Raw genomic sequence first — 27,252 nt, forward strand, 5'->3', positions numbered from 1 at the left:
GAATTGGACAACTATGAACAATTATCACAGTGATTTAATCATCACTCTTTGCAGCTTCCATGAGGCAGAATTAGCTGAAGTTAAAAGCTATAAATATGAGTTTGCACATATAAATGGCCAATGCAGCATTTTGCAGGTTGATGCACAACATTCCAAGGAGCAGGAATCTGTAGCGAAACTAACCACTGTCATGTCAGTTATCAGTGTGTAATTAGTTGTTGTAAAAACAGCCGTTTCCCAATCCACCTTTTGTGTGTGTCTGTGTGTGTGTGTGTGTGTGTGTGTGTTTTTCGTGGCTCCAGTGTATGCAACAGTAACAGCATTGTTAACTGTCCCATAGGAGTGGGCCAGCGAGAGGCTGAGGGGAGAAGGAAGTGACAGAAGTTTGGGTGTTGCTCTACACAACAGCAGAGGCTGTTATCATCGTGGGAGAGGAGGAGACGGATGGGCTGATAAGTCAGATGGAGAGAAAAAGCTTAATAGGGGAGGAGGGAGAGGAGGTTCGGAACAGGGAGAGGGAGAGACTAAAAGGGAGGTCTGTTGCTAGATGAAAACCGGCCCTTGCGCTTCCTACTTCTCTTTTACCTCCCTGATTTGTCCTCCCTTTTCTGCCTTCGCTTTTCCCCATTGACCTCTGAGCCGAGCGCTGATTAGTTAACCTGCTGGTTTAGTGTGGCAGATGACTTTACCTGAGAAATAATAAGGATAACCAAAAGAAGGGACGACAAAGGAGGCGAACGAACACAGTGGAAGGGAGTGAGAAAAAAAAGTGCGTGAATGTGATATAATCCCCCCAGAGAGGTGAGAGCCTCAGAGGGGGAGCGAGAGTGTATTGTGTGTGAATCTTTGGAGGAAATACACATTCTGTTGTGGAGTTGTCTCTGGAGAGGGTGTGTACATGGAGCAGATCTCCTCGAGCTGTGATAAGTACGATAAAAGACTCATTTAAGTTGCCTTTACATATACGAAAAGAGATGTGTGTGTTTCAAACAATGTAACCATCACTGCACAGATACTTCCATGCGTCCTTCACCATGACATGGTTGTTGAGCTAGAGTTGAGTGAAAGGAGTATTTTAAATCGTAGTTTGCCAACTTGTAAGTTCCGCCATGCGTTCCTGATGTTGAGCACAAATGAGCCGTGCAACAAGACGTGCAACAAGAAAATGTTTACAACAAGAGAGAAGAAGGCCAGTGGACATTTTGTCTCCGCTTCAGCAACCAGGTGACTACTCGTGTGTTTGCTGAAGGTCACTGCTATCATCCCGCCTCTGGTTGAAACCCGCTTGACCCACTTTGTCGCTTAAAGGCACTCAAACACCAACAACACCCTCCTCTCTCCCTCTTCCTCTGTCTCAGACATGCACTTAGGCAACCTCTCTGCTCCCTTCACTCTCCCAGACATGAACTCTGTCCCTGCTCTCAGCACCTCAACACACACACGGCTGCATCCATTAGGCACATTTCTGCCCTGAACCTACTGCAGACGCTCTTTTTTTTCTTCTTCTTCTTCTTCCCAACGTGCATGTACACACTCACATCAACAGTTGTCTACTGAGGGCTGTTTTTCCAGTGGTTCCCACGTCCGACTTTGACAGGAATGTTGGCAGCCCCACGGGGAGCCTGGAGGCTGTGGGGATTTTTTCCCCCCGCCCTTCACAGTTTATAAAGGAATTGTTCAACGTTTTGGGAAATACACTTATTTGCAAAGTGGTGAACGACTGTTGATCCAGCAGGTGGATACTTTAGCTTAGCATACAAACGTACGGGAAACCGCTTTGTCCAATGGCAACAAAATCCACCTACCAGCACGTTTAAATCTCGTCTCCTGAGCACACTAATTTCCTTGAGCAGGGCTAGCCCTTTTCAGTGCTTCATGCTAAGCTAACCTGATCCATTCTTGGCTCTAGTTCCATAGCTAGTGCACACACACACACACACACACACACACACACACACACACACACACACACACACGCACACACTCACCCGGAGATATTGATCTTCTCATCTGACTCTCAGCAAAAGTCAATATGCATATTTCCCTAAAATGTCAAATGATTCCTTTATTCGCTCCCCTTCTCCTCTCTTCACATTTCCTCCCTCTAAACTGCTTAACATTAGTTAAATGTTTTCACTCCACACCACAGCTGTCTGCACCTGGAAGACAAGTAAGCCAGTGTGCTTTTGTGAGCACATGTGCCGCTCAGTGTGGGTTCACATGAGTGTGCGAGTGCATGTATAGCTGTCGAACCACACCCTAGACTCACGCCAAGCTTTGAATTAAACACAGAGAGAAAAAGAGAGGACTTCTGGACAGATTTAGCTTGTTGTGACAGCGCTCTGCACTAGTTCTAGGCCCGGACAGTGAAAACTCTGGATTGTAGGGTGAGGGATATGCGAAGTGACGGCCGTGCAGGCCTCGACACCATCTTTTCTCCTGTGCCCTCAGCCAAGTTTTAGTGAAGTGATAATGGTGATCTGGTGGTACAGTCCCTCTGTTAGAGTTTGGATTGAGGCCGTTTGGAGCGGACACACCTTCCACTCGGCTGTCATCACTGGCAGAATGCCACTGCAGAGATGCTGCTGTCGGTCCAGATGCCTGAGATAGTTTTCAGGGGCTGAGATCTCTGTCTATATGTGAAACTCTCCCTCTACTCCCAGCTATGATTGATACTGCAGCCTGAAAACCAACGAGCATACATAAATTATCACTGCTACTTAAGCATTAAAACCATATGGGAAACCGGTTTTAAGTTGAGGTTGACCTCTGGACAACCACAATGCTACTGTGAGTTAAAAGGAACCACACCTTGCTGCTGTAATCCTTTTCAGTCCATACAAGTCCTTCTTTATAATTTCTTCTGAATAGCGTTCACCAGTGCTTACCACCTGCCCCTCATTTTGGAGGTGTGTGTGTGCGTGTAAGAGAAAGAGAGAAAGACATATACATGCATTTATTTTTTGCATTTCGTTAGCAACTGCCCCCAAATTGTGATCAGAAATATAAACAAATCCCAAGCACCTTTTTGAGGGAGTTCTAAAAATGCTGATTCAAAACTCATAATGTGTGGATTGGGACCCTGCTCAATTTTTTACACTGAGCACATATGCATTTATTTTAACAAACATGCAGTCACCTTCGAGGTTTACTTCCAGTGCTATTTGCTCTGGTTTGATTCCGCCGCTCTTTGGCTGCACTCTGTGTTTCTCTGTTCTCACAGCAACAGTTTGTACAGCGCTCTCTGCAGCTCTGTGTTTCAGCTCAGTCTCAATGGACTGACTGTACTCTGTTTGCTCTCACTAGTCAAAGTCCGGCAGGCAAACAGAGCCTAGTCCCTCTGGGGCCCAGGTCTGCGCTGTAGTGGAGCACAGTGGAGCCCTGCTGCAGTTCTACAGTTTTACCAGAGACTCATGTTACCACTGTGTCTGGCTGGTGAGGTTGTGTGAAAAGAGAGGGGGGGGGGGGCATTTATGTGTTTGTATGTGTGATTACTAGTGTGAGAAGTGATTCAGTGTGGACTCCAGATGTATTACTCTGTAGTTCAGCTCCCACACATTTGTAAAAAAGAGTGAGATGGAAAGTTCTCTTTTGGAGAATGGTCATGTTTGGAGGTGGAAACGCACATTACAGCGGGTGTGAGAGGAGGAGTAGCAGACCCCAGTAATAGATTACTATCCTCATCAGGGCAAGAAAGACTCTGTTTATGCTGTTTCCTCCATATTATCCTCAATGCATCGTCAAGTGCAGACGAAGTTGCATGTCCACGTTTTGGTGCACGTCTTTTCCATTTAATCCAACTCCCTTGAACTCGGCATCTCCAAGTATTCTGTTGGATCTGAAATCTCCCCTCGGCTTGTGTTGCCAGACAGAAGGAGGAGGAAGAGGAGGAGGGTGAGGAGGAGGAGGAGGCGGAGGCGGCCGGGCGATTATGAGACTTGGGGTGTGCTTTAACCCACTTAAAACACCATCCCAAGGTCTCCTGCCAAAACGATGAGCTTAGTGCTTTTAATCCTCTTCCCAGAGTGAGCTGATAGTTTGTTGCTCGCGGCTCCTCTCTTGTCTAACTGCTAAGAAATGTTATCTGTGAGCTTTTTTCAACCTCCCTCCACAATTTTTTAATTCTTCATATCAGCATGTTGTTTTAATTTGTCTTATAAGTGGACGCATATGAGCAGGGACTGGTCCATCTTTGCAGGAAGTCAGTAAGAGTTGTGTTTGTGAGTTGACAGGCAGTTTCCTGGTCATAAACACACCGGTGAAGGAGCCCTGCTGTGGTTTGAAGTGATCCTCTTGCTTGGCCCTTCCAGCACTCGCAGGCAGGCAGGCATGTTTATTTTCCCCCCCTCGAGACTGGTTTGCGTCAGGTTGGCCTCTGCCCGAGGGGGCTGACTACAGTCCAGTTTGAGCTCCAGCGAGTCCATCCTCTCCCAGTTTACTGCCAGGATCACATGCCTTTCCCCACACAATGCTGGGCTGCCTCTCTTAATAAAACGGGCTCATAACGCCACGTTCCTGACATTCTTTATGTGCAGTCCCCCCCCCCTTTTTACATGCATGGATGGGTTACACTGACAAATGTAGACATGCTATTAATGAAGCTGAATTATCCACAACACTTCTAGTGTGGTTGAATGTTCTTGAGTTTTAAATGCAAATACTATGAATTCAGTATCTCAGCCGATATCCACGCAACATTTGGAAGTTTCCTCTTTTGTGCAAGTGGAAGTACAGAATGAAGAGGAGGAGGGTGGAGCAGTAGCAAATGAAGGCTGATTCAGTGGTGGGGTTGTGTTGTTGGAGCAGCAGCGCTGTCACTGTAGGTTTGCGTCAGGACTACCCCCCCCCTCCTTCAAGCAGAGCAGAGTCATGGCAGAATCGGGGTCAGCCACGCTTCCTCAGATGCTACCCGGTTCTTATTTTATCCCACTTATCCCAAAACAAGCTCCCTCCTCTCTGTGTCCCATCCCATATTTGTCATCCCGCCATCAGACCTCCTTTAAATCAATGTTTTTTTTTTCTCCACTTAGTTTTTAAAACATCCTTCCTCATTTGCTTTGAGTATTCCCCACCCCCTCATGTCTGTTGGGGGAAGAAGACGGAGTGAGATTTATAATTAACAAAAGCTGATTCTAGCCCTGAAAGGGAGAGCTGTCTGAAGAGCGAGTGGAGGGGAGTGCTGGGTGGGGATGGTGAATAAATTGGGCTTTTTATATGGGTATCAGATATACGCTTAACAAGGAGAAAGAAAGCACAATGATGATATACAATGAGTTATCTAAAAGAGACCTTCTTACATTTCTATGCAGGTTTTGGCCACGTTCAAGCTGCTAAACAAAACAGTAGTGTACTTTAAAAAGCATCCTACAGTACAGTGGTATGTAATGTGTCACTGCACATAGGCTCTGATCCGTTTGGGCAGCCATGAAGACTCGGCCCCATGTTATAAAAGATCTTTGTTCCCCCAAGATCACATTATCTGTGGAATTACCACAGCATCCGTTGTACAATTACCCTTTGTACAACTTTGTACAAACTCTGACCTGTTACTACAGGTCAGAGTTAATTTATTCTATATATTTATATCACCCATAAACACAGTGGAATTAAGCACTTTGCATGAACAAACTTTTCTCATCTAATCACATAATTGGATGTTTAGTGCATTATTGTGCTGGTTCACGCACGCCAGGTTCTTGTTTACGCAGGGAAGGCAGTTTGAAGGAGGGAATGTAAATTACATCCAAAACTAACGCTCTAAATCTCAGAAGAGATGTGCTGTGTGGCTGTAGGGCAGGGCCTGGCCTGGCCTGGCCTGGCACAGTCTAGTTGATTTAACAGATGGCTCAGTTGAGGACACTGTGGTGGGAGGGAGGGGCCAAGCAGAAAGACTTTTAACCATCTGGGCACACTGTGGCGGTCACTCTGTTCATACCTCTGTCTGTACCTCTGTCCATTCCTCTAACTATACCTCTGTCCATACTTCTGTTCATAACTATATCCATACCTCAACCAGATCCCTAAAAGTAGATGTTTTGCGCCATAGTTTCACTGTAGAACTGTGTACAGCCCCCCGCTTCTTTCATTATCAGTCTCTTTCACACTGTCTCTCTCACAAACATGTTGACTCTCCGCATTGGTCGGTCTGTGGACCGTTACAAATTCCATTAAGTTTTAACCGTCCTCAGCAGGCAGGTGCATAACATTGGTAGATACATGACAAACATATATTTGTCAGTATAGACCATAATGTGTGTATATAAAGATGGATGACATGTTCATCTTTTAATGAAAATCTCAACAAGAGATAAGATAAGCTTATTACCTAATATCACATAAAGTCATTTAACAACTTGAAATGACTTGGTGTAACTAGCATAAGTTACATTGTGAGTAGTTTACTTCCAGTATCAGTTTTGGTTTAGCTTCCTTGGTAAAGGTTACAATAATGCGTGAGTCAATTTAGAGAAAAGCCAGCGGTAGTTTATCAGAAATTATGGTTCAAACGCATCACCCTCTGAATCACTGTTCCTCAATTGTGGAACAATAAGCAACTTTTCCATAGAAAGGAGGAACAGAAATGTTCACAATGGTTTGGGTGGCTTTGTGTACTCCAGCATTTTGAGTTAAAGTCCAAGGTGATGTGTTCGAGCACAGAGAAGGACCGAAGCCAGCCCCAAGTCAATATTTGCCTGTGTGAGTGACTATAGCCACTGGCAGGAGAACAAACCACAATGGTCTTGCAAATGTTTTGGAGGGAATGATCTGGACAGACAGACACAGAAGAGTAGAGTTTCTCTTCAGTCAGTGTTACACCTCAAACAACTGACAGTGAGTGTGTGTGACACCTGTTCCCCATATTCTCCAGGTCTGTGTTTATAAAAAGCATCAGAGCAAAACCACAGAACTAAGTGGTTAGTGGGTGGCCGCTGCAGAAGCTTCATTAGATGCTCGTGCACACTTTGTTAGTGTGCATACTCATTTTTATTACGTCTTTAGGACCTTTTCCAGCATAAACACTGACCTTCTTTGGACCAGTTGACCTCATGGGGACCAAAGCCCGGGCCTAATGAAGTAAAATGTCATGTCTGAGATCCTGGTTAAGATTAGGGGTAAGATTTGGATTGTGGTTAGGTTTAAGTTTATTGTTCGGCAGTCCACACTGAATTGAAGTAACTGCAAAGTCTAAATAAGGATAGCTGTGCAAACCTGTGTGTATGCTGCTGTTGTGATATGCCATCACCAAACAGCTTGGACACCGGCCTCCCAGTGAGAACTGGACGCTCTGCTGTTTGTCACCCCCTCAGCTCTGTCCATCTGGCAGGAGGAGAGAGAGAGAGTAATGAACAGTAATACACAGGTGGGGGAGAGCGGCTAGGATGACACAAAAGAAATCATGTGAGGAATACATAGACAGCAGACGAGGAGGCGGCTGCCAAAAAAAACTGTAGCGAGACATAGAAGATAAGATAGATGTAGAGGAACTAATGAGCAGCAAGGTGTGGACTGAGGCTAAAAGTTTGTGTGTTTCTGCAAAACATGTGGCACATAAAGCGACAGGCTCGTCTCATTAACGAGACCTTCCACAGAGGCTTTGAAGGGAGCAGCACCACCCCAGTCGCTGAACGTTTCCCAACCCGTCCAAGTTCCAACTCAAGTTACAGCGTGAAAATATCTCTCGAGTTTCAGCTTTGCGGCCAGTGTGTTTTTACTTGCAGGAAAAAGATGACTTGACATTCATGAAAGTACAGTTTCTGTTTGTTTGAAGGCAGACAGTTGTTGTGTGTGTGTGTGTTTCTAGGCCAACATGCCTAGAAAATTTTAAAGGAATTGCTACTCCTCGTCTGAGGTGCGCAGTGACTCATGCTGTGAAAACTCGATTGCCTGGTTTGTTCAAACTCCTCGCTGTGTCGTGCATGCTGCAGCAATGGAGTTGTATTTCCTGTTTTGCCAGTTGAGTCCCAGCAACCGACGGCTTTGTTTGGGGGTTGTGGGTTTGAGCCGTTTCAACGTGTTTACATGCAACGGCTTCCCAAGACTGAGGGGCATGGAGGAACAAGCAAAACTACTGTGAGATTACCTTTCTAAAGTCTTTTGAGGTTGATGCCATGATCAGTAACTCTTACCTGACTTTGTCACTCTGAAACTGAAACCACGAATCCATGTATTGTTTATTAATATTCAATATGGCCGTTAAAACTGACTAATAGAAAGAGAACCAATCACAGTTCTTGTGGTCTCTGTTTGGTATCTCCTTAGCCACCGTAGCATCAATGTGTTTTCCAAGTCAGCTCCAAGGCACCGCTCAGTTTCAAATATTTAAATTTGATTTATAATTTTTTTGGATCACATACTCACACACACACCTTTCACCTACTTTATTTAGGTTTTTGTGTCGTATTTTGATGACCGATACTGCGTACTTGAAAACCACACTGTAAATACACTACTTGTATAAATTGGATAAATATGTGTTGGCAAGACAAGCACTTCACTCACTACTGATTGATTTAGTTAGGAAAAGATGATTGACACAATGTGAGACTCGATAAAGCCAAAAAGCACGAGTCCAATCAGTTCCGTCCACAGTCCACACCATTACATATTGGCCTATTAGCAGAACAATGACAGACATGTAACTGGGGACAAATTCAATTTGTGTCTAAAAATAAGTTAATGTTTCAATAAACAGCAGCATTTTGTCTATATACTAACTGAACTAAATATTTCTACATGAGTTGTGTGAGTTTGAAAGCACTCAATCACCAAATTTCCGACCACGGCCGCCTTCACTCAGCCGCTCAGCCTTTGCTTGAGTGGCTGTGAAAACACTGGATCATATTTGTGGGGTTCCCCGATGCATTCCTCCTCCTTGTATATTCCATGGTCCTTGCTCAACATTTCTAAGTGTACCGCACCCCCACCTTTTCTCAATGTCAAACAAAATGATCCCATAAATTTCTAACCAGCCTGACCACAGGAGCAGAGAGAGGAGACGTGACTCAGGCCATTATAAATAGGTTTTGGGTTCTTATGACTCTTTTGAAGTCTCATTTGTCTAGTTTGGGTTCGAGCAGTTGTGCACAGTCGGTTTCTTATCAGTCAGACACCGAGACGGCACAATCACAGCTCATTCTCGCAGGGACTCGGGGACTGTGGCAATAAATATTGTAAGAGGTTTGAAACTTAGAACACAGACTTTACCAGGAGGTACCAGCATTTGGCCTCGCTCAAGAGGAGAAGGAGGAAAAGGGAGGAACAAGGGAGTGGTAGATGTGTTTTTAATTTCCTCTAGCAGCTCTTAGCCTGCTGCCGCTGCTGCTCGGCTGCCTCTGTCAAGAGTCCCTGCGGTGGATCGGAGGGGTCTGGATCAGGATCACCTCAGGACAGGCTGGAGGGTTGGGGGCGGTTTGGTGCCATCAGCCTGAGTTGAATGGTGTTTAATAAATGCAATTTCTCAAGAACATCTCTTTTAAGTACAGATTTTTTACAATCGTTTCCTCTACAATCAGGCAGTTTCTCCACATGACAGCGACAGCCTGTAACGACCAGAGTGTATAGGCCTAATGTCAGCTGTTATTTATGGTCAGTGTTTCCACCATGTGATGGAGTTCTGCTGTTCAGATCAAGTTGTTCCGCTCTCTGGCAGTTCAGGTTTTCGTTTATGGTTGTCTCACATTTACACGATGGCACCTGTGTTCATGTGCTGTTAGAATGAATCAGACTCTGTTGTCAGGGATGGATTTTTTTTTTCATTTGGCTAAATGTGCCTGCCGACACCTCATATTATCATTGGCTGAACATTTTAATACATTAATGCTAGGAAGGGGGGACTGGGAAATGTGACCGCCATCTTTTACAATGCGGCCACTTTGGCTGAACAGAGCTTAGAATTTAGTCAGATGTTTGAATAGGGTAGGATGGGATGCTCAAGGGGACAGGGACGTTTCACATAACATCTTTTAAATCCAAGTTATACCTCCAAGCTAACACTCATTCCTGCAGACAGTCAATAACACAGCAGTGTTGCCACGTTTATACAAGTTTCACAACCCAGCACCCCCTGTACTACTTCGGTCAGATCCAGACTCTGAAGATATTTGGCAATGAGCTGCAGCATCTTATCTCAGTATGATCACACAATGATGAGAGGAGGAAACATGGAGAGATATATTAGGGATTTTTTTGTATTTGAATGTTGTGTGCCATGCAACTATACTTAGTTTCTCTTCAGCTGTGGGATGTTGCATATATGATGCGAAAAATAAACCGGAAAACTATCCGTCCTTTCTTTCTATCCTGCTGTTGCAGGAGGAGAAACTGCACTGACTAATCTCCAAAATTCTCCAGCGGTTAAACCCATTCTCTTGCTCTGAGATTAATTTGACCTTACAGTATTTCACTCGCATCATGCCGTGCCTCTCCCACACTTTGTGTTGACCTAACCACCGACTGTGGTACAAATCCAGTCAGAGTACATACTGTCTGAGCACAAAACCCCAAAGGAGTCCATCATTTCACAGAGGGAACCGCCGGGCACTATTATCTCTATCTCTGACCGCTATCTCTCCACCCTGCCACACTCTCTCCACCAGCTGAGCTTATCTAGGCCGCACAGCTAAGCAAATGCTAAGTGGAGGCAGCTGCAGTTGTAGTTTTTGAAGCAGTGGACCCTAGTCTTAGATCATGAATGTTAGTATCAAGATTTTCAAATTGTTTTTTTAGCCCGGTACAAACCTTGATCCGGGTCTGAAAGAGTCATGTAACTCAAAATGATCCACTGCAGTCAGGTTTGACTCTGAGAGCTCATTTATTCCCTTGGGAGCTCACAGAATAAGGTCCTAACTGCCTCTTCTTTCAATGCCTCTCAATGGCACCATTCAGGAGAGAAGTCAGAAAAAGAGAAAAAAGAGAAAGAGATAGAAAGACGGGATGGATTTATGTCAGAGGCCTTCTTTGTCTGATTTAACTCTCTACACAACACACACGCACACACATAGGCACTCACCCACACTCACTCCATGTTGATGCACCATGGAGAGGAGGTTGCAGTAAAGACAGCGCTGTCAGCCGTGTAAAAATTTAACTGATGGGAATGTCACTCCAGGCACTGTCATCGCCAGCGTGCTTAAAAGCTTTAGCTGAGCAAAGATGACATTATGCTCTCAGTCAAGTTTAGGGTTAGGTTAAAGTGACGCTGACATGAGAATCAAACACGATGCTAGAAAACTGTTACAGTCATTTTTTGATGATCAGATTAGGGTTTCAACTAACTTACTTTTTGTCAAATTATTGTTTAAGCTGTAATTATTGGATACATTGTTTTGTCACGTCCTGTCTCCTGCATGCTCTGCCCCACACCTGAATGTTCTGGACATTTTCTTGGTGCTAGGAAGGTGTCTGACCCTGACAATCTCCTGCTGTGTGAAAGGCAAACTCCTAAACATGTCCGCACTCAATTTCCCAGACTAGATTGTGAGAGATCAATACAGCATGATCAGTTATCAGTTGTTTATTGTGTGAGGTCATGAAAACACTGACTTGTACAGATCTGTTTTTTCCTCTTCAGTAATCCTAAATGTTGCCAGATCCCGTCCTTAGCCTTAAATACCCTTTTTGGCTCATTTATTTGCCCTCACTGATTAAATAATCTGTTTTAAGTGAGGAGCGGGAAGGAATGTTCTTTAGGAATTTTTTGATTGAAGCTTACCCCGTGTTTGACCCTTTCTGATCCGGTCACTGGAAGTAGCGAGATGGACTCTTAGGACTGTTGCTTGGCTGGGACTCGGAGAAGGGGGCGGCTGTTGAGTGAGAGCCTACATCTGTTTATGTCAGTAGACGGCAGCAACAGCTCAGTATATATTTCTCAGAGATGTACTTCAAGGACATGAAACCAAGCTGTTAGCCCTCTCCTTTGACCTCCCCATGAAGGAGGGGATTTCCTCTTTGGGGATCAATAATCATCATCATCAGAACATGACTTAAGAGATTTTCTATCACACTGCAACTCCAACCATGGCTCCTACTGGACATTGACGATAATGAGAGCAGCTCTTTTCTGCCAGATAATGTGTTTCTATAAATGTAAAGCTTCCGGAAGAAAGTCTCACCCGGCTGTTTGACACATCCTCTCTTCTCCCTGCTGGAGGCCGTCTCTTCCTGAAGCCTCATCATCATTTAGCCTCATTAGTCTGTCACTGCCCTGATTTGGTTACAGGAAGAACCTTGAAATAACCAGCAGCTCGCACAACACACTTAGCCTATACCTCCACGCACTCCTGCCCCCGCTTCCTCTGCGTGAAGGTAATATTGTAGAATACTACCCGAGAACAGAAACTATGTATTTTCCATTTCTTTGAGGAATCTATACATTTTGTTTGTCCTATTTAATTAGTAACAAAATCAAGGGTTATGCTTTAATTTATGGGTCTGTTATTTCTTAATGAATTCTTAAAAAAAAAAACACTAAATATTCATGTTAAGCTGACCAGTGCAGTGACCATAGCATCGTCTGAATTCCTGACCTGAACCCAGCCTGCCTTGTCGGGTCAAAGATTTTGAAATTATATTATTGTTCAAGTCATTTCCGTTGCTAAGGCTTGCTTTTTTACACTACATTTCACTGTCAACCATACGTGTCTAGGAAATGAAACAGAAACTCACAAAGCTCACATAAACTGCATTGGCTTCGGATCGGGTTCAGACATAAAAAGTAGAATGCCTGTTGGGTTCAGGGAGCTCTATTGCCCCTGTAACTAAAGTGCCAAGTTACACACGTCTTTCCAGGACATTATGTTAATGTTTAATGTCTTCACAAAACAAAGCCAATGAAGATCATTGCCTGTATATAATACAGTCTGAAATTAGCAAAGAATATTTACATTTTTGGTCAATTCACCTTTTTGCTGGAAGTGAAATAGGAACATTGACACTACCTTCATGTCAATATGTTAACATGAAACTGAGCCATTAGCCAGTTAGCTTGGCATAAAAACTGGAACTTACCCAAGATGAAATAAAATTTCCAAACAGCCCAACTAAAGCGCACTAACTAAAATATGATATTAGCAATCAATGCTTTGAATGTGGAAAAACAGCTACTGAGACTCAACACTAAATATGCTTGTCGCAATGGATTTGTTACCCGCAGGCAGTAAAATGATCTGTGCTGTTTTGATGGCTTGATTTTCATTGTTTTTTATGTGTGTGTGTATTTATAGGATTTGTGAAAGATTATAATAATTGAGCAGTGATTTACTAGCCGCTAAATAACCATCAGCTGGCGTTTTTTTCTTGGGCGCATTGTAGCTGCCTTCAGAGTGAAACCAAATCACAGCCCCCTGCTACAGAAACGGTCAAAATATTTTAGGCTAATTTGAGAAAATCTGTCTCTGCTGTTCAGTCCTCTTACTTAGTGGTGAGTGTTTGGAAACAGGAGCACAAATTGCTAATCTGTTGTTTCTCTCTCATGCTGCCAGACTGCACTTGTTGAGCATAAAGGGGGAACTGCCTGCTAATCACTATTGTGTAGGACAGATTGAATATGGCAGATGTATTTACTAGTTGGAATCCCTCTCACAGTCTGCCTCCAGAGCTGTTATCTTCTCGACAGGTGAGAAAACATGAATCCAACGTTATTCCCAATTATAAAAGCATGTATCACTGATATAGTGCAACGGCAGGCGTGTTTACCCAGCCGTCTCTGTACAAGGCATGATTGTTGTCTTCCCTTTTTGATTGTGTTTTCCGCCCAGGCTTAGGATGCAGTGTTCAGGTAGAGAGGTCATCCTTATACAGGGAAAAACTTGAATAAAACAGTTTATTATTAGTTCCTTGACTAGAATACTGACGAGGAGTCAGAATTTGGATGGTTTAGATTTGATTCACCAGTTATGTGAGCAACAGTGAATTAAAATCTTTTATTTTGAGTCAACATGAAGGTAACAGACTGGCAGTTACGCAGTCGTTTCCGTTTAAGGAAAGAAAACTAATAAATGTTTAACATATAATGATAGATGATTCTGAAATGAAAACACAAGTAAAAACAGACATAATTGCACCAAAACCCTGAGACAATAGAAGATAATCATTACTGAATTATTTACACTATAAGCTATTCAACTATGTCATAATCTCCTAACTGCTGGAGTTAACATCCAGCTCTGAACGCGAGTGCGTGTGTGTCTGTGTGTGTTTTCCTCAATGGTCCCTGTGCACAGCCTTGGATTAATCAGTGTGGAGCAGCAGTAGCCCGCTGCTCTCCCCTGAGACGTCTCTGTGGGAGCCGCAACAGCTGTGACGGTGTAAGTCACCCCGAGGATCTGCTGCTGAGCCAGCACACACACACACAAATACACACCCATAGGGGCAGAGACCAATAGCTTGGCTGAGGGCATGTAGCTTTGTTTCCTTAAGTTCTCATGCTCCATATGTTTTTGCATTGAGAGCCGTCAGCTGAACATCTGTGATATAAACTTTATTTTTGTAAAGTCTAAGATTATTTACTTGCTGGATTGAGTGAATCTTCATCATTGAATTCCTATAGGTTTTAAACCTCATTGTTTAAGTGTTGATCACTCGTCTGCACGCTGTCCCCCTCACATCACAGAAACACATGTTGGTCTTGTCACGAATGTGCCCTCTGGTCTCTGTTTGGTTTAAAGAGTCAGTGAAGCCGATGTGTTCCTTTCAGCTGCTCTTGTGTCAGAGGACCTGCCTGTCACCGCACAGGAATGCAGTTTGCGCGACATAATGTGGGCCTGTTCTCCAGTATGGCTGCAACAGGTAGCAGCTAGCTGACAAAATGTAGATGTAATCTTATACGTGCCTCCAGCCACCTGACGCCTGGGGAGGTGCCTTCATGAGCCAGATGAAGAGCATATCTTTGTTGTGACTAATTCAGTTTTTCATATGTGATATGTCGTAAACATGGAGACTCTAAGAACTCATTGTCTTTTTTACAGCAGCTGTCAATGATGCAATTAGAGATTGAAGGTTCATTTTGTGTTTGTTAAGGCTGCAAATAACTTATTTTGTTTTTTGATTAATTGATACAACTGTTTATTAATTTCCCACAGAGCAGAGCAGCATCTTTAAGTTTTTATTATCTGACCAGCTGCCCAACATTTTACAATCTTCAGTTTACTTTCATGTATGATAAAGACAAGAACCAGATCCTCACATTTGAAAACAGCAATTATATAATTTTTTATAAAGATTATTGAAAAATCAATTGCAGATTAAAAAAATTTTGGTTTATTTCCTACCCGCTGCAGCTTTAGGGTGCAAGAAAAGTTACTTACAATAACACAAATGTATGAACCAGGACACGTCCATCCACACTGTATTGTCAGACTGAGCAGCTCTTCTCAGATACTTGTGAAGTTGTTATTTGTGGTGGCCTCACCAATAAAGTTCCAGCTGTACAGTAAACTTCACCCTTTTAACTCGTGTGTTAATCCTTTGTACTTACTCTGTCACTCGGTTCAAACTCTGCAGAATATAATCGAAAAAAGCCTATTTAAAGCTGCCCTGGATCCGGGCATATGGCTGCGTAATTCAGCACAGATAGTGTCTGAGATGACCATCTATAGAAAATGCTAAGAATTTGCTCGACTGGAGTAAACGATATGGAAACAAAAACAAGTAACAGATGCTGGAAGTCTGCTGATGGGAGCGCTTTTACAGTCCTAAGCTTTTTCATGTCTGTGAGGAGTTTAGAGCCCATTCAGACTTTGGCTTTGATGCTCTCGTGGCATGTGGTCGCGAGTAGCCCTGCAGAGACGGAGTGAGGGGAGACTGATGTAACCACAGGGGGAGGACGGAGAACGTTTCACAGACAGGAAAGTCAAATAAAGAAATACAATAATCCACTGCGGCACCTTTTTAGGGGGCTTGAAGTTTCAGTCAATGCAGTAAAACACATGCAGTGCGAATTGTGTGCTGCAGTGAAATCACAGTGCTGCTGCAGAGTGACCAACTGTTGGTCATGTAATGTGGATTTACTGTGCTGCTGTGTGATATTATGTACCGCACCACTCTCAGGTTGTGTGTCCTGATTGCCTGCGGCCCACCGCCTACATCATACATCTTCTTGTTGGTGCACCTTCTCGTTCCCATGGCAACCAGCGCCAGCATAGCGATCAAACAGCTACAGCAGTGGTTTTGGTGGAAGGAGCTCTGTGTATTGCATATGACTTCATCACTGCATTTTCCCCTTATGTTGCCCAGAGCTAGAGAACAAAGCCAGTACACTTTAATTCTTATAAAATTAGGAAGTATAGGATTTTTGAGTGTAATTGTTTTTGGTTTGTATCAAGAAGCTCAGGTTGGAATATCATTGACACAGTGCAATAATTTGTTTCTTATCCAGAATTAATTAGAAATACTAGTTTTAAAAAGATAACAATATTTGAAATACATCTATGTACTTGTGAGTTAAATGTTTCTTTCTAAAAAATTACCATTGGAGTAAATAAGAGGGAATCTGCAGGCCTTATTAAGTACTGATGTGAGTTTTGATTAAGACAGCAATTAAAGGGATTACAATGGCTTTAATTTAATTAACAAAAGCCTTGTGGTTATTTTTTCTAGCCTGCAATGTTGCTTAAATGCTTTTGTATCTGATTCAAGCTTAAACTAGAAAACTGAAAATTCTCCAGTACCATAACCGTCAGTAACTGGCCTCTGATGTTGTGTACTGAGGTATTTTTTGAATTGGTCGATTTTATTCTTATCCAGGTCTAAGTCATGTTTAATGATTGATTAAGTATACCATTAATATGTATGTTTATATACTGTTGGAAGAAACTGACTGATTTGGTCAGAATGATTGTGGAAAAGTCTTTATAATCTTAAATGGGCTCTGTGTTACCACAGCATGAAACAGTTCTGATGATATTATTGTTGACTCGTTGGACAGCAGTAATAATATAGTGTTTGGTCAGATAATGCAAACTGTGCATGCTTACTCTGCAGATTCATGCTGCAACTCTGAACTCTGCTCATCATCAATCTCATTTTTAGAATAACATCTCACTCATATTGATCCGCTGCTTATTGATCAGAGCTTGATTTATTCACAGCGCACGGTGCTACTTGTAGAGCACACTGTCTGGTTTCACTCTGCTGCTTCTCTGTCGCTCTTCCCTCATGCGACACTCCCACTACATCCTGAATTCATCTAAATGAAGATCTTCGCAGCTGGACAGAGCCACGTGTCGTTCACTTGTGAGGAACAAATGGAGCAAACCAGGGTCTTTTTTCCTTTTCTATTTTTCCATGCGCATAATCGTCGCTTCGTTTCATTTCGTATAAGATGAGGCGTCGAGAATCACAGGGGGGAACGGAGGGGCGTGAGGAGTGACTGAGATGTGAAAGGGATGAAAGTGTGGCAGTCCCCACCCCTGTGTGTTGGAGTTTGAATGGGGCTGCCCACCCCTCAGTGCAGGGGGTTCCCTCCCTCTCCTGCAGCATATGTATTCATTACGCTCTCCAGACTACGTCATAATATGAAAAAAGGACACTGAAGTGAGATGTGGTTTATATCTATCTGTGCAGCATCGGTCGAACATTCACTCCGAAGGGTAAAATTACAACTAAAAAGTATATGTTCATATTTTTGTATATAACGGCTAAGCAAACTTGATTATTCATTATTCTGTCGTAAGCCGCCATGTGTGTTTATGCTGGAAATTGATATAATTGCTTAAAAGGCTAATTGATTTGATAAGGGGACATGTCTAAGCTTTAAAGGAGACATATCATTCTCTGGTATATTCAGGTTAATTTTTTAAAATTTGGATTATTACTTTTTCATGCTCAGAAAACGCATCACTTTTCTCATACTGTCCATTGCTGCAGCTCCTCTTTTCAGCATCTGTCGGAAATGCTAGGTTTTAGCTTCTGTCTCTTTAAGACCACCCTCCTCCTCATAAAGCCCAGTCTTATCTGATTTGTCTGGTGTCCTACTCTCTTTATTCATCAGCCGCTTCCAGCCTGTTTAGGAAATGTCGGCCTCCCCTCTCACTTTACCTGGCTTGGTTTCGGGGCATGTTAGACAAGCATGCATTATGTAAGTTGTCTTCAATTGTGATGTTGCATTACATTGTGATTCCGTGGAGCTATCAGTTGGACTACTGATGGGTGTTTCAGGAGCAGTGTTTCTTTGAGGGAGAGGAGTTCCCATTGCTGTGGACTTGTGGCTTTTTAACGTTGCAGAACTTTAACATACACACAAAAAAAATGATACAACACCCTAAAGGAAAGAGAGAAAGGTAAATAACATAATGTGTCCTTTAATACCAACAGATGAACTCATGAAAGTCTCATTCATTTTCAAAACTGTAAAAACTGACTCAATATTTGAAGCTTCTGTGATGTTGTTGCTTTGACTTCATGCTGCATTCACTTGAGGTGCAGACCTGAAAGCAGAGGAGCATCAGTCGTTTGAGGCGTTGTTTCCTCCTCCTGCTGCTTTTCAGCTCACAGTGTGAAGGGAAACTTCAAGGCTGAGCTCTGACACAGTAAATGCTCTGAAATATTCCTGCATCTGACTTTTGACAGTAATCCCATCTTAATCACAACAAAATACCAGTAATGGTGAAGGCCTTGACACGTCTGCAGACTCATACATTGACTTTCTTTTTATCCCATCAACGTTGTGAGCCCTTCTACTGTAATGAGACAGCAGATTAATTTATATATTTATAGAATTATTTATCCTGAACTCGGGGTTCCAATGTACAGTATACAGTATGTGCACACAGAGGGAATATGCCAACTCTGTCGTGGCTCTGTGAAAGTTAATACTCCACTTCTAAAAATCCACAACAGACATCACCAAAGCCCCGGTCTCAAGCTTTCTGTCCCCACACAGTTATGTCATATTTTCTTATCGCACAGCATAGTTTGAGCTGCTCACACGACTCCCAACTGTTTCAACTTTGTGCATGCGGTGCATTTAGCGCAACACTGAGCTGGAGGCAAGAGTCTGAGAACAGGTTCTTCTCTACATACATCGTTATGACCCCCCCATTAATGTCATCAACGGCATAAAGATTCCCAGATGGCTCATAGAGGACGATTGCAGAGACAGTAGATAATGACAAGAATGCACCTGGTTTGTCAAGGCAAAGAAGCTTGCACAAGCCCCAAGCGGTGCTCCTGGAGAAAACAAGCGGGTGCCAGAAGCATTCTTCTGCTGTTGTTGTATTTATCTCACGACACCTGTTGTTTAGGAGGAGACGAAACTGAAAGACAGAAGCGTAGTGTCAATGTCACAGTTGGCGCGTGCAATGACCAGTCGGTCAAGCTCATCCGTGGCTTCGCAAGTCGACTCTCCAGCAGGCAGAGGTGTGGACGTGTCATCTCCACATTTCACTGGTCCGAGTGAAGGTTCACTGATGTGGTGGATGTGGTGTTTCTGGAGCCACAGAGGCCGTTTGTCTTCATCCTCTCCAGGGTCTTTTGACACATTTGCTTTATCAGACCCAGAGGACTGTACAGGTTGTTCATACTAAAACAGATCCACTGGCTTTCTGCCAATGTTAACAAAGAAACTGGTTGAGATAAAAAAACAGCTGCAGGTACTTCAGGAGTAGCAGCAATACCACAGAAACCCGCTTTCTGATCCTCACACCAAACATTAAAGCTGAGTTTTTGTCACAGAGATGATGATTCAACCTTGTGGCAGTTTGTGATGCTGTAGTTTTGTGTGCGTGCGGTTTACCGTCTGGGAGTCCCTACACTGCTGCTGTTGACCTTCTGACCACATCACTAATTTCATGTGTGGCTGTGACTTGTGATTCAGGTATCGGCTGGCTTATGTAGAAACCTGTTAATGCCACACTGACCTGAGCCTGATGCATCACATCTCCATACAAACACAACTGCTGCTGAATAGCACGTGCATTATCAGTTGAACTTACATTATGTGATGAAGACAGTGTGCATTGAAGTTTGTCACCGACTTAAATAGTTGTTTTTTGTTTGATCCAATTTGAGGTACATACACAAAGGTAACACTTTGCTTGAAGTCCCTGCATTTAGATTAATAAGCAGCTCAATGACATTTAATAAATAATTTGAAACAGTCTGAACCATGTGCAAGATTTATAAATGTATTACCTGTAAGTGGAGACTGATGTATCGACAAATAATGAATCACTATATGGTAAGAAAATGGAAGATATAGGAATAGTTAATAAATACTGTACATTAATAAACATTTAAATGTCCTTATATCTGCTTACAACTACATTGAGTGTACTTGGAACAGAACCGAACTTGGAGACGTATGAAATATAATATTTACATAAAATTTAAATTAATCTCAACATAAGCAGTACCATACGAGTGTTTTGATTCAAATCACCTCAAATGTCAATGCTTGTGTGAGTAGGGCTATAACTAAGGATTGTTTTCATTATTGATTCATCTCCAGATTATACAACCAAAATCATTGCAGATGAACTTTCTGTCAACAAGGCTAATAGATTGTGGCTTTAAGTAATGCATGCAGCTGTAGGTGTAACTTGGAATTTGATCTCACTTGTATATGCGTGTCCTTGAGTGTATGTGATAACGGCTGCAGACTGTGGCTGCTCACAGACACAAAGGTCTGGGGCCCTGCAGGTCTGTGGTGGGAACTCCACTATGCCACTGTTGGGAAGTTTTCACTTACTGTTTAATTTCATTTTCAGAGAAGTAGATTGAAGCGTGCGCCTCAAATCCACGATGATAATGCCGGCTTTGTTAAGAGCTGACGCCTTTCTGTAGAAAATAGACAATCACACACAATCACTGACCCTTGTCCAGCCCTGCTCCCACCCCTATGTTAAGGACAGTGTTATTAAGCTTGCAGTGGCAGGATAAGTGGAGCCTGATTGATCGATATTGATTAGAAATGCATTTTTCCGACAGTAATGGGCCTCCCCCTCAGGACATAATGTGTGCTGATTCCCACCAGCCCCCTCCTCTGGCCCCACTTCACCCACTCTTTATGTCCTACTTGTACTTGAGGAGCCCTCCCCCCTGTTCACAGGCCCCCGACCTCTAATCACAATGCACAGCCTCCTTCACTTTGCCTCTTTTTCTATATTTCCATTCATCTATCCATCTATCTTTGTATGAGAAAGAGCTAAAAGGTGGACAGAGATGATGATGGGGACATAGGTTGATGGAGACAAACAGTCAGGGGCACAGTCATTTGTTCCATCTGTAGCGGTTCAACTGTTTGTTTTTTTAATGCACATTACTTCTGGTTCAGTATTGGAGCTGATATTAAAACCACATACGTTTTTGCAGAGGCCATGGTGGTGTCTTTTTGCTCTGTTTGTGTACAAACCAGTGTGTGTGTGTGTGTGCAAATGTGTTGACAGTACAGATAGACCACCCCAGACATCGTTGTACAGACTCCTTTTAAACAATAGAAGTGTGGGTGTGGGTGTGGGTGTGAGTGTGCGTGTGGGTGTGCGTGTGTGTGTGCGTCGATGATCTGACGAGCGTGGAACTGATTACAGCTGCTCTGCTGAAACACACAAACAAGCATGTCCTCAATTATAACTGCCACTCACAGATTATGAGAAATACCATAAAAATGTCAATATGACATATGTATTCCGTCTGTTGTGTGTCTGTTACGCATCAAGGGAAACTCATAACACATGCAAAGCAAAAAACATTAAGTTCTTTTAATAACTGTGAAAATAAACCCCAGAGTTTGAGCTGAACTGTGTCTAGCACCGAAAAGCACTAAACTTAATTTCTACATCTGTTTTTCTACAGAGTAAAAAACGGGGCTTCCTCTTCCTGCTTTGTGACGTCACACCTCACCACACCCGTTTCACCTGCAGCTGAGGGCAGAACAAGGTAATGTTTACACCTACTGTGTTGTGTCACTGTGTTTTTGAAAGTGTGCAATTGAATCCCTCATCAGACCATTAATCATAGTCTAACAATAAGCTGACTTCAAACCAGACATTTGTTATGGGTTGTGTTGGTTGTGTTGGGTAATTTACTGAGAGCATTTCTCTGCTGATCACTGTCATTTCATTATTATGTTATTATTATTCCAGTTCCAAAATGTGCGATGGACAAATGGACATTTTTTGTTTATAATTTCCAACAGATTGTTGCCCAAACAAACAATCAAGAAACAAGTTTAAACTATAATGACATTAACTTGAGTTGAAGCTGTTACACCTCTGAGTCTATCAGTTGATTGGTTTTAGCGGAATTAGCCATAAATACTCATATCATATTGACTTCTTCAAAACAACCTAATTATTTTCTTTACGAGTCAATTAATGATTAGGTATATAAACATGTAAACAGCCCACCACAGTGTCTTTGAGCACAGGGTGACTTTATCAAATGTCTTGTTTTCTTCTCATATATATTAATACATATAAAAATGTTTTACTGTGAAACTACTTGTAGAAGCACCATTAAGGATAATTTGTTCATATTATTCAGAACGTCTGCTTAATTTAAGAAAGGTCATCGTTCAATCAGACACGTGGGCTGCTGGCGAGTCTCGACCCTCTGTCGATGCCCTTGAGCTGGAGCTCCCGGCACGTTGACCTCTGCCCTCCTCCACCTGTGAGAAATTCAAAGTAAAAGTCTTGGGCGATGAACTGGATTATTTCAGGAAATGTAAGACCAACAGGGAAATCTTATGGAAGCACGGCAGTATCTGAACATTTAGATACTCATCTCCATCCCTCTGTTTCCCCTTTAAAGCTCAGACGCCAGTCTTCTGATTTGTCTCTCGCTGATAGACGAGTCAATAACAACGATAATGAACTGTGATGTGGGCTGCAATTTATAATCCTCCGACTGGATGCAAATCATAGCACTTGTTATGCGGGTTTGTGACTGTGTGTGTTGGCGCATGCTTAATGAGTCTTGCTCTTTTCACCCCAACCTCTGGTCTTCCTCCTCGTCATCCTCCTCCTCCCGAGCTGTGTCAGTGTCATGGGACGGCAGCCTGACAGACAAACAGGCAGTTAGAAGTGACACTAGCGACATCAGCGGGATTCAGCAAAACAATGTAGACGGAAATCAATGGAGACAATGACAGTGAGGTCGAGAGAGACTGTGGAGGAGGAAAGTGAGTGGAGAGGAAAGCAGGGCGACAGGGAGAGCTGCATCTCAGTACAGCTCCAGTCTGAGAGGGAGAGATGTCGCCTACAGATAAGACAAACACACTTACCAGCCCAATATAGACCAAAGTCTGATGCTTTGACTGTGGGTTTCCTTCCAGTCCAGCGTTCTGACATGTCAATGTTGTTTTCATAGTTTCCTGTAGAGGTTTTGTTGTTGATGGAGCGGACACAGGTCAGCCTGTATATGGGACTAAAAAATTCTAAAGTGACTCTAGCAAAACCTGGCAGAGAAATCACCATTGTTCCAGACTTGAGATACAATTCATATGTGGACCTTTTTAATAAATTCAACCCTCCACTTCCTACTGCTCTTCTAGGTCATGTTTGATGATCAATTAACAATATTTTAGGAATCATGACTGGGAAGTTGGCTAATGATGGAGCATTAAGGCAAAATCATGACTTTTGTGGGGGACATTTTCCTGAAGTTGGGAAAGTCAACACTATTCTCATATATCCTGGTTAAGAGTGATACCAGGTCAAAAGCAGGGCCTTGCGGCTCTGTTTGTCACTTACAAAACACAATTAGTTTTTTGTTGAATCAGTTTTAGTAAAGGGAAAACAGTGCGTCTCTTCAGTCACATCAGGAAAACGTAGACACACACCAGCAGTCATCCTGTAACCTCTCATCATGAGTCTGACCGCTCCACTACAGGAAATAATGAAACAATGAACTAAAGAGCCTTTCCCTTTTAAAGACACTGACCCTTTTAGCAATTTACTGATTTGTTATTTTTAGACTCTTGATCTACTAATTCTTTAAGGTGCTGTTTTTTTTATTCTCATAAATGTTGGTTGCAATTTTTCCTTATAGGATAAAACCCTTTCAGATCTGAAAACTGATATTTAAGGAAAACTTCAGACAATTCTTTATGATAGGAAAGGAGAAAAAGCCGCCCCGCTATTCTATGTGGCTGCAACATTTAAATCAACGCAACCTTATATAGTTGCACCTGGACACCCCGACATAAATGTAAAAAAACAGCTGTTTTATTAGAAGGACAAAATCCTTATAGCTCTTATACTTATAGTTCACAACATCATCATCAGAAACTAAACCGAAATATAAGTCATTTTGATCCCACGATAATGGAATGCACACACAAAATAATTATCATTTCAACATTTCAGTCCTGTTTGTTTTATTTTCATTTTCAATTAAATGTGTTTTGTTGTTATTTCCTTTGAGTAAGACTACAGACTGAAAACATATTTTCCCAAGATGTGACAGGAAACTTTATTATAACTGTCAGTGCTCGGCCTACAGCAAATAGTACCGTACACTTTGTGCGTAGCTTGTGTTATATGAGAGCAGTCTGATTTCCTGCGCACCGTGGTTCTCCTTTCCTCTCTCCTTACGGCTTCTCTTTCACATCCTTCCTTGACCTTGTGACGTATTCTATCGGCATCAAGGACTAGTGGTTAGGAAAGTAGATTATTTGGACTTTTCGAACGCAGCCAGAATTCTGCAGCTCTGCCTTTATTTTGTTTGGCTGATTAAACAGAAACAAGGTTCTGTGTTAATAGTACACACCTTATCAACTGTTTTATATGACCTGAGGTTATATTCTGAATAAAACTGTCTTCAGTTTTTTAATTCATTACATCATCTGGCTCTAACTTGATGCGGCTGACCTGTGATGGCAATAGTCTCCCACTCTGTCCCGTCCTTTCCTTCATGATGACGTGAAAGAGAGTCCCCCCCATGTGTCCCTGCCAGCTCTGTATTGTGTTGTATGACAGTGTCGTGCTCTGCTCAGCTCCTGTCTGCCGTCTGCCAGTCATATGCACCACCATCTGTTCTTCAAACCAACTCATAATGAATGTAGCTTGCGCTTTGTCGTCATTCGCTTGATCTAAACGTTTAACACTCACTGTTTAAGACTGGGGAGTTTGTTTTCCTTGTTATGCTAGTTTATGTTTGCATTTAATTATGTTTATATTATAATTATATTATGGTTATACATTCTTTTGGTCTATGTACTGAAGTATATTTATTTCATGTGCATGGTGCCAACATCCCTGCTGCAGATATAATTAGACTATGTGCTGTTTGGCTCTGACAGAAACAGAAACGCTGGTCTATCCTTCCTCATTCCTGTTCCGTTTCCGTTTGTGACAAGCTCAGAAACAATCCGCACTGATCTCAGGTCTGTCCACATTACTGTGGCAGAGCAACAGCAACAGCGGCACCTCCTCCATGTCGAGTACACTCATTTCTCTGGAAGCTGTGATCCTGTGCTAACTCTGTCATTACAACCATCTATCCAGGGTAATTACCAGCCTCTGTGTGTGTTTGTGGTGCATGGGCCAAGCATGCACCATGCAAGGCAAGGCAAGTCAGTGTGGGTGTGGAGGGAGAGAGAATGAGCATGACTGCTTATATCCCACAGCTAACTAACTACTATATGTAAGTCATTAAAAGGCATTAAATGCCTGCACTTTTATCCACTGAAGTCAGCACTAAAGCAGGTTGTCTACACAGTTCTCACTGAAGCCGACGGAGAATCGTTCTTCTGTTTTTTTCTGTGGATTTCTTTTGTATGTAGTCATCAGTCCTATTTCATAATGTTGTTGATTGGCCTTAAAAAGAAGTGCTTTACTCTGAACACACCCAAGCTGCTTGCCATCTGCCCCACCCCACAAAAAGGGGAAACTTCAAGTCAGAGTCTGAATGTTTGGTTTCGTGATACAGTCTTTTGGCACTACCTGTCCTATTGTATTATTAAGATAGCAGTCCATCAACCATAATTGCCGCAAATTAAAGTAATTTACTGAATTTATTACCTGTTCTCTGGTTAAAAGACAGCTTAAACACAGACAAAAAGAAAAAGGATACACTTCTTAAATGTGGTAAAAGTATAGTATTACTACACCAGGCTTAAAGCACATCTGTAACAAGCCGACTGACCTGTATGCTTTCAGATAGAAATGTGGCTCTATTAATTTACAATGGACGATCAGTCCAGATGTCTCAACAGCAAAAAATGTCTACAGACGTTCATGCTTCTCAGATGATGAACCTGAAGGACTTAAGTATTTGACTTTCATCATGCACCACCATGAGATTTATTTGTGGCTTTGAGTGAAATGTCGCTACAGCTATTGAAAGGATTGCTGTGGTATTTGGTTCAGACATTCATGGAAACCCTCAGGGTGAATTCTAATAACTTTAATGAGCTTAAGCAGTGGTAATTTATATTGTTTATAATAACAGTACATCAAGAGACAATGTGAAATGGGTTACTAGTAGTGATGAACCAACAGAGAAACAAACTGTGTCTTTGCTTGTCTTAACAGAGCTCTGTGGCGAGTTTCAGCTCATTATCCGTCTGATGTGCAACTTCTCTTATGTTGTAATTTTTGGCTACTAGAGAATGTTTTCAGCTCCAAAGCTCCAAAAAACCACTGTACACCCCCTGCTCAGCATCAAAATACATGACTATGTATTTAGTGGAGGATTTAGCAGCTAAGATAAGATATCAGTCATATATTTGATCTATTTTTTTTATATTTGATAGAGGCCAAAAAAGGCTAAAAGGAACATTTTCACCAAAATGTGATATGTCAGTGTTGTGTTCCCAGCTTGTCTATGCTGCCCCTAAGTGGGCAAAAAAATCTGATAATGCTTATTATCAACTAGTGCCACCTTCAGATCAAATATTCTATATTTTTTTGTGTGACCTAATACATGTTAAACTAATGTCGTTCCCATCAGAATCAACTGTGTGTATTGCAGATCTGCTTTAGCATTTCTATTTTCATGTGGGTGTATTAGCATGTTGATGCTAATATTTAGCTCAAAGCTCCACTGTGCATTAGTAAAACCTCACAGAGCCTCTGGCATAGCTGTAGACCATCTTGTTGTATTGATGTTGTGAGAAACATCTCACAAATCAACTGTCTCACGGGGGAAAACGTCTTCCAGTCTCCATCTGTCAATGTGTGTGGTTGTGTGTGTTTCTCACTGATGAGCTCTGTGCTGACTGAAGTCACCAATAAAGAGCAAACCACATTCGCCTCTCTCATCAAGCACCTCAGACACATTATAAGCCATTCTGCACACAGCTCCTGCAGCTGGGGC

The 27,252-nt window shown here is 42.5% G+C and overlaps 1 protein-coding gene across 1 annotated transcript in view; it reads left to right on the forward strand.

The window, feature by feature from the left end:
- The window catches only part of sipa1l3 (signal-induced proliferation-associated 1 like 3), a 64,781-nt gene that overhangs the window by 8,819 nt on the left and 28,710 nt on the right, over positions 1–27,252 (forward strand). The window contains exon 2 of the mRNA XM_061072880.1: positions 21,787–21,870. The gene's annotated coding sequence lies outside the window, so the exon portion shown is untranslated. The remainder of the gene's footprint in view (positions 1–21,786; positions 21,871–27,252) is intronic.

This window comes from Limanda limanda, chromosome 6 (assembly GCF_963576545.1).
Source record: "Limanda limanda chromosome 6, fLimLim1.1, whole genome shotgun sequence".
NCBI lineage: Eukaryota > Metazoa > Chordata > Actinopteri > Pleuronectiformes > Pleuronectidae > Limanda > Limanda limanda.